Below are 8,749 nucleotides of genomic sequence, written 5' to 3' on the forward strand. Positions count from 1 at the left end.
GACAGCCCACGGCCCCGTCCGAGCCCACGGAGCTGCGTGTGGCAGCCCTGAGCCTCCCCACGGGGCCCTGCAGAGACACTGCAGAAGGACAGAGCTCACCCCGCTGACCTGGGACAGAAACGCAGACACGTGCCCAGGAGACCTCCGGGCACAAGGGCAAAATTCTCAGGCCACTGAACAAACCTCAAAACCAGAGGCTTACTGAACTGTTTACCTGCCCCTCCTTTTAGAATTCCTCCACACACACAGTTTTAATCTAACTCCAGGAATGTGAAGTATGTGTAAGAATATATTCTTACAGCTGCTATCTCCATACTACAGGTTTAACAGTGAACTCTGTACACTGCCTTAGAACTCCAAAATTAATTCCCACACTCCTCCTACTTTCTTATTTCTTCACACACACACACACACACACACACACCCATCCCCATGGAATTGTAGTGAAAAGCAAGATAAACAAAGATGATCAGATGAAGGCCACAAGCTGAAACATGAGAGATCTGCTATCAGCAGGGTTAAATACATCAGGGAGGAAGGAGATACATTGACAGCTGAAAGGTTTGTTCCTTTGAGTTTGTTTTTACTGCACATTTTCTGCTAGATCCACTTTTGAGAAAGTCAGGGTGCAATAAACAGAGTCATTCTCTGTGGGGGTTATTGATGAGGAAAAAAAGTAGTTATAATAGTATTGATTTGGGGTGAACTGGTAAAAAGGGACAATCAATAGAGCTGAGTCAGATATAAACCAGGAGGAGTCACACCAGTCATGACAGGAGTGTTACAGGAGCCAAATCCTGGTACCAGCTGGGAAGGGAAGAAGCTCTAAGTGGGATCCCCAGTGTAAGCCTGACTTTATATCGTGCCTGACTTCTGAGCACAACCACACGGGAAAATAACAGCAATAACAACTTCACAACAGCCATGATGGAGTATCTGTCACTGGGTATTTCACCCACGCACCATTGCTCAGTGTGCTGCCTTCTCCTAGACTCTGACCCCAAAAAATCACTCTTGGAAAGATCCTAAAACGCCTCACAAACGGGGTTTGACACAGAAGTCGTGACACCCCCAAGGTGCACGGCAGCGGTGTTAGTAACGGTCAGCATCCCACCAGAACTCCCTGCAGGCTGTGATGAACCCTGCTGCATCCCGGGGAGACAGAAACCCTGCCCTGGAGAACCTCTGGCACCGATCAGCTACAGAAACGGATGGACAAGGCCCTCTGAGGTCCTCTCCGGCTGTTCCTGTCAGTCCACGCTCCGTGACAGAAACCCCCTGGGTCAGAGCTGCCCGGGCTGAGGCGTTCACGGGAGGAAACGCTGCCATAAGCTCCGGCAGGAGCAGCAGCCCGGGCAGTTTGTCTCCGGGCTCTGTCTGCCATTAGCGATGGGATTCACCCACCAAATGGCTTCTTCCCCCCCACAAATATCCAGCCCCATGCCGGGGGAGGGACGGGGAGCTGCTCCCAGTGCCCCGGCCCAGTCCCTCCGACAGCAGAGCAGCTGACCTGAGGGCTGTCCCAGCAGCCCCAGTCCCATTCCGGAACCCACCCGAAGCCCTTTGTCACTAACGGCCCCGCTGGAGATCCCTCAGGGCTCGGGATCTGCAGCGAGAGGCAAAACGGCATTAACCCGGCCCCATCCGCCGGGGCCGCTGCTCCCCCGGGCGGGCTGAAGGACGGTGCCTCCCAGCCCCGAACCGCCGCTCCCCCCCTTTCAGCTCCCCGGGAATTCAGCACCACGAGTCACCGGACAGGCCGCGGGGCCGCGGGGGGGGGAAGCCGCTTTTCTCTGTTTTTTTTCCCGTTTCCCGCCCAAAGCTCCCGCCGCTCCGGGGTCCCGCTGTACTCACCCCGAGCGGCTGCTCCCGCGCAGGGGCCGGGCGAGGCTCCCTCCTCCCGGGGGTGCCCGCGGGGGGGCCGGGGGGGGCAGGACGGAGCGGCGCTTCGCTCCCGCGGAGGGCGCCGGGCGCGGGGGGGGCGGTTTCCCCGCCGCCTCCTCCCGGCGCCGGGGCTGCGGCAGCGGCGGGCGGACGGGGGGCGCTTCTCGGCGCGGGGCCGGGACGCAGCTTCCGCCCGGCAAAGGCGGCCGGTCCGCCGGCGCCGGCACCGAGAGAGCCGCTCCGCTCCCTCCGCCCCGCCCCGCTCCCTCTGCCAGCCACACGGCAGCTGGGACAGCCTGCGATGTGACGAGCACGGTGACGTCCCTGCGAGGAAATCCGCCACAGGCCACGGCAGAGAACAGCAGGAGCTCAGCCAGGGCAGGAGGAAGGAGGCCTCTGCCAAAAGCCTGGGCAGGGGCTGACGGGGAGAGGTGGCGCAGGAACGCAGCGCTGCTGCCTCCGTCCTCACGCCCGCTTCCGTCACAGACGTGTTCTCACCCAAAGGGAACGTGGTGCTGCCATTGCGGGCCAGGACGGGGCGTGAAAAGAACACGCTGGCTCCCAGCAGTAAGATGACCACGTTAGTGTCAACATTCCCAGGATATTCAAAATTCCCCAAATTCTCAAACACAATTGTAAGGAGCCACAGGACCGAGGACTTCATCGTGCCATCAATCAGTGTCACGCAGTTCAGTAAAAAACAAAAAATACTATTCCCACTCCCACGGGTGGTCAACAGCAGCACGGGGACTATAAACAGCAAATGAGGAGAGGAAATTTTAAGGAGCCCAGCGATGGACATTGTGACCAGCCAATAGCATGAACGCTTCTAACAAACGGTTATGGCACACTGACAGCCTCTGGGAAAATGGAGCGGTACAATGGGTTGCTAAAGACGACACGGAGAGCAACGGGGGGTGGGACTTTCAAACCCTGGGACGTGCATTTCGCAGAAGCCACCTGGTCAGTCCATCGCAGAGGGCCAGCCAAGCAGGCTGGGCCTGCTCAGTCAAACCTCCTACCTACTGTGGATGGGGTAAAGCCCCCGTAATGCGCATTAAAAATATGCTGGGGCACACAGTCTGGGTTACTCCTGCAACAGGTAAAGGTAAACGCGTGCGTGAGATTTCTTTTGCCAAGGACCCGAGTGCACTTGGTGGGTAATGCAGAAGGACAGGGAAGTCTGATGTGTGCCTCGAGGGGATTGGATTTTAGGAGAAAAGAGCTGATGAATGTTAACTGCCAACTAAGCCTGTTATTGCATCGCGTCATCGCTCTGTTTGATAGATCTTACACTAACGGCCTCACATGAATAGAAAAGATGAACTTTGGTAGGGTCAGGGCTGATTGCAGCACCTGGTGCCCAGCAGCGCCCTGCAGATGGACACCTTCGGCCTGCAGACTGTGAGCAGGGACCGCGCCAGAGGCACCAGCTCCACTTGTGGCAGAGACTTCATGCCATTGTCCCGCTGAGCCCAAGGTCACCCGCTCCACCGACGCAGCCAACTCCGCTTCATCCCTCCTGCCTTAAAAGACTGTCATGAGAGATGGAAGCCGGAGTTATGGACTAAATGATCTCCCTGCACATTTTGGAGGGATGGCCCATAGATGAAGGGAATGAGATCTGTGGAGACATTTGAGAGCAGGGAATGGGATGGGGATTCCTTACCATGTACTGGAAACCTGAGCATAATGTAAGGGGTGGAGCCAGTCCTGGTTTCAGCTGGGATAAGGATGATTTATCTTCTTAGTAGCCAGAATAACGCCGTGTTTTGGATTGCGTACGGGATTTGCTATGAGAAGAATGCTGATCATACAGGGGTTAATGTAAGAGATCAAGGTCTCGGAGGGGGCGCAGCCAGAGCACCAAATTCGCCAGTGGCATATCCCATCTCCTGTAACGTCATGCTCAGGGTGTCAAGGAGGGGCGGCTGGGAAGCAGGAGGTTCTCTCTTGCATCTGGGACTGCGATTGCGGGGTCTCGGTTTTTGGGGATCACTGGCTGGGCAGGGGCTGGGTATCAGCGGGCAGGTGGTGAGCAATTTGTCCCTGCAGTTTGGTCCCCCATTTCCCAGGCAGGGGGAGGGTGAGCGATTGGCTGCGTGGGGTTTGGCTGCCGGGCAAGTTCAAAGCACGACAAGGGGCTGAGCAAGCGCAGAGGCCCAGGTTTGCTCTTGGGCTGAACAGGTGCCAAGGGCTGCTGAAGGCCGGGGACAACATTCCTTCCTAGGAGCTTCTGTGTGGCCTGAGCTGATGGTGTGTTGGATGGGTCTGGTACAGCAGCAGTCAGGGTGGGCAACAGGACCCGGAGCTGGGCAACGGGAATGCCCTTCTGTACAGCAGTCTCCATGTCACAATTCCAGCCGTGACTCTGAGCAGAACTTGTAAAGAAAAGTAGCTTTGCCACTGGTGTGAACCTTCCCCGGGGAGACTGAGCCGGCTGCGGGGCCAGCGAGGCCCGAGGCACACGGCCATGGCACTGGGCAGCCGGCCAAGGCCAGCCCGCAAGGAGGGAGGGCTGGGCAAGGGGCTGCCAGGCCCCGGGGGAAGAAACCCTCTGGGCCCAGCCCCTAACGCTGCCCCTGGAGAAAGGCAGAGGAGGAGGAAGCCGACAAATGAGCGTGGAATCTCCCAGGGCAGAGATCAACAGTCAACTTTATTGCGCTGGTGGAGGGGCGTCAGATCCATCACCTGGGGACAGATCACGGCTGGTCCCGCGTCTGCGTCCGGGCCGGCTGTAAGGGGTTTGGGCCCGACGTTCCATGCGGGAGCGGTGCCTCCTCCGCACGGGCCCACGGGGGCTGGAGCTGCTGCCACTCTCGAGCGCTGGAGAGGGGCAGGAGGACTCCGCTGGCAGCTGGCTGGCGGTGCTGGGGCTGCTGCTCTCAGGCACTGGGGAGCCCTGGGACGTCCCCAGTGCTGCCTGGCCGGGGGGGCTGCCCTCAGCCCTTGGTGCTGGCGCGTGGCTCCTCTCCCGGCGTGTTCTGGGCCGGCTGTAGGGTGTCTGGGCACGACGTTGCACCCGGGAGCGGTGTCGTGTGTGCTCGGGCCCAGGTGAGCTGGAGCTGCTGCTGCTGCCCCAAAGCACTTGGGAGTCCGATGACCCCCATGACACCTGGCTACCAGAGCTGGGGCTGCTGCTCTCTGGTGCTGGCGAGCGGTGGGATGACCCCGATCCTGAATCGCTGCCATTGCCAGAGCCAGCGAGCTCTGAGCTGTCACTGGAGTCTGTAAGGGGAAGCAGGAAGGTCAGGGGCACAGAGGCCACAGTGGAGAGGCCAGAGCGGTGCCCCCAGCCCTGCTGGGGCAGAGAGGCTCTGCCAAGCCCAACCTGGGCACCGCCTGCCAGGCCTTGCCTGGGCCCTGGCCCCAGCCCAGGGGCATGAAGGTGCTTTGCCTCTTACCGGTGCCCTGACCAGTACAGCTCTCACACACCCAGCTGGTCCTGGTGGTGCTGACGCTGGAGCAGCGCCGGTGGGTGCCCACGGCAGCGCAGGAGCTGCACAGGAGCATTTCCCAGGGCCTGGGGAAGCAAAAGGGTTCATGGCTGTGAGGACAAAGTGACCGCAGCACGGGATTGTGCAGCAGAGCTCCTGTTCTCATCCTTCTGCTCTGAGCTCTTGGCGAGACAGATCCCGTGCAGAGCCCAGGGTGCTGCTTTGCCAACTTACCCCTGTTCCTCTGCGTGCTCCCTGCCTGTGGGACAAAGGCACTCACGGGCATCGCAGCGCCTGTGCCTCTGGACTAAGGCTTCGACTGGAGGCTCGTTGTCCTGTGATGGCAATCTGATGGAGAAAGGGAAATGGCTGAGCCCCTGCTGCCTGTCATAAGGCCGATGCAGGGCAGCCCTGCTCCTCCCTCCTGCCCAGTTTACAGCTCCTCCGTGAAGCTGAAGCCCAGGCAGACGGGACAGCGGAGGGGCAGGACTGCAGGGGCAGCCCCGGGCATGGCACAGGGCTTGCAGCCTCCTGTGCTGTGAGCCGGCAGGACACCAACCTCACGGGCACTCGGATGCCCATGGTGAGCATGTCATCGAGAAAGCCATTTCTGTCTCTGCAGTGAGGGCAGCTGAAGTGACTAACAGAGTTGTACCGACCCTGGCCCTGCAGCGGAAACAAAAGGAGCAGGAGTCAGGCCCTGGTGCTGCCCAGCTCCTGCCGTGTCCCGGGGGCGAGGGAACGGCTCCTACCTGGATGCAGACCCGGTGGTACCAGGCATGTTTGCAGGCCGGGCACACCAAGGTGTGGAAGGACTTTCTGTCCTCCACAGGCTCCAGGCAGATGAGGCACTCGGTGCCCTCCTCCAGAGCTGCCTCCACCTCCTGCTCTGGGCGGTGCTCCCTGCAGAAGGACCTGGGGGGGGAGAGGGAAGGGATGGGTGAGTTGAGAAGTGCTGGGTCCTTCCTCGGTGGGGGCAAGTTGGGAAGAAGTGGTACCTGTACGGAAAAAAGTACTGGGTGATGCATTCACCCTCGATGGCACAGGGCAGGTGGAAGCTGCAGTCGCAGCCCTCCTGGCAGCAGCTGATGGCGGCCCCGCTCTCCCCGCAGACGAAGCATCGCTGGAAAGAGAAGAGCATCCCCCGTCAGCGGCAGCCTCAGGGCCTCCCCAGCCAGCCCCACGCCTCCGGGCAGGGCGCAGGATGTGGCCGCTGCTGGGCCACAGCCCACAGATCCGCCCGGCGCACGAGGCTCCTGGGCTGGAGCTCTGTGGAGCTGCTGGGAGCAAGACTTTTGTCCCAGAGCTGCTTGGAGGGGCTGGGATTTCTTTCCTGGGCTCTGGGCGAAGCTCCCCCAAACCTCTCTGACACCAATCTCTCTGATAGGGTCAGGTCCTCACCTTCTGCACTACCCGCTCGACTAGGTCACAAAGCTCCTCACTGAAAAAGGCCCCATATCCTGATTCCTCATCCAGCAAGTAAAAAATCTTGCTGGCAAAAATCTGCAGAAGAGAAGACACGAGAGGATGAGTGATGAGGAGAGTGTGGCTGGGAGAGCATGTCAGCCAGCAGGAGGGTACCCCAGGGGACTCACCATGCAGAAGAAATGGGCACAGAACAATTCCATATCTATATTCGGCCCGCAGAGAAATTGGTCCACTGCACTCTGGCCACACAGCACGCACGCTGGAGGGGAAAGAACAAATGCCGGCGGGAATGAGCACCTCTGTGGGGCTGGGGGAAGCGTCCCTGAGGGATTGTCCCCAGGGCCCTGCTCCATCCCTGAGGGGCTGAGGGGCAGGGCTGGGGGCCGTGGCGAGGAAGGGGCATCGCAGGCACTGCCTCCCCCTGCCACCACGCTCAGCCCCACGCTGACCGCCCCGACAGCCCCTCTGCTGTGCTGCGGGAGGGAAACTTTGCTCTCACCCTGCTCCATCGAGTCGGGGGCCTCGTCCTCTCGCCTCTCAGACATGGCGCACGTCCTCAGCGAGTGTTGGGAGCGTCCCTGTTTCAGCAGCACCGGGGTGTCTCTCCCAGATGCTCCTTGGCTGACTCTGAGGGAGAAGCGGGGCATGGGTCAGCTCTCAGCACAGCCCCGGCATCCTGAGGTGTGGGACCTCCCCTATTTCCTCGGCAGCCCCCGACCAGCCCCATCCCTCCCCTGCCCTCTCCTCACCTCCCAGGTAGCACTGACACACGGCTGGAGCCCAGCGACCCTTGTTATAGGCTTGTTGCCATGGGTTACAGCGGCCGTTGTGACATCAGCACCCCTATATGTGGGCAGGGACAGCTTTGGTGGTGTCACCATGGCCGTCGTGACATCACACCCCCATATCTGGGCAGGGACACCCTTAGCGGGACACCGTGTCACCGGTGACATCAGCACCCCCACATACGGGCGCTGACCCGCCCAGCCCGAGAGGACTCCTGACAGCAGGGCTGGGCTGCAGACGTGGCTGCAGGTGCTGTGGGGAGATGCTGGGTGTCCGGGGGCTGACCTGGCTGCTTTGGTGGTTTGAGGGCGCTGTACTCTCTGCGCCCGCTGCTCAGAAGGTGTTTTCTGTCGGCAGGGCTGGTGGCCCATCGCTCTGTGTTCTCAGATCTGAGCCCACAGGAGTCCCTCGCTGGGCCTGGCTGCAGAGAGCTCTGTGGTACCTTGACAGGGTTTGACATTTCCCAGACAATGCTCAAAGCTGCCAGCTGACGCTGTTTAACACTCTCCTCTGTAAGAGCCTCCCAGCGGGGATGCCTATCAACTCTGGCTTTCCCTTCAAGGAATCGTTACCAAAAGCTGCTGTATCTTTGTCACTTGCCAGATGCCACCAATGAATCTCTGCTTTTGTTGTTTGGGGCTTTTACATGTTGCCTTTAATTAGGATGTGTGCTCTTCTGGCCAGGGGCTGGTGGGCAGCTCTCTGGTGACCAAATCCCGGAGAAAACAAGGGCGTTGACTGTAGGACCTCTTCTACTTGAAGGAACAATCCTTTAGCCCAGGGTCTTTTGGTACGGGGATACCAGGCCTCCAAATCCAGCAGTTTATATCACCTTATTCTTTGGTCTCTTTGTGTTCTGCTTCTGGCCCTTAACCTGCAGCAGCAGTTTGGGGCTGCACAGAGGTTCAGGGCAGGGTCCCCTCTTCCTCCAGGACAGGATCAGCTGATTCAGCTCCGTATTTTAAGCAAGATGGAGCCCAATGTATCCTCCTTGTGGCAAGAGCTGGTAGCCGGGCTGGATGAGCAGTTCATTCACCGTTCCTTACACACTGAAGGAAGAGAGATTTGCACATTTAAAATTGCTTTCTTAACCAGGGTTTAGCACCCTTGGGTTCTCAAGGGTTAAAATACCTCTGGCACCTTGGATCAGTGTATGGGGATTTAAAAGTGCTCTAGATGAAGCAGGCAAATGAGTCAAACTGCGTTTAGTGAAT

General features: G+C 59.3%; 1 pseudogene; it reads right to left on the reverse strand.

Annotated features, from left to right (window-relative positions):
• Positions 1-6,949, reverse strand: part of LOC141972324 (acrosin-like) — a 30,736-nt pseudogene extending 23,787 nt beyond the window's left edge.
• Between the last annotated feature and the right edge of the window lie 1,800 nt (positions 6,950-8,749).

The sequence above is a fragment of the Athene noctua genome, chromosome 32 (assembly GCF_965140245.1).
Source record: "Athene noctua chromosome 32, bAthNoc1.hap1.1, whole genome shotgun sequence".
In the NCBI taxonomy this organism is placed as follows: Eukaryota; Metazoa; Chordata; class Aves; order Strigiformes; family Strigidae; genus Athene; species Athene noctua.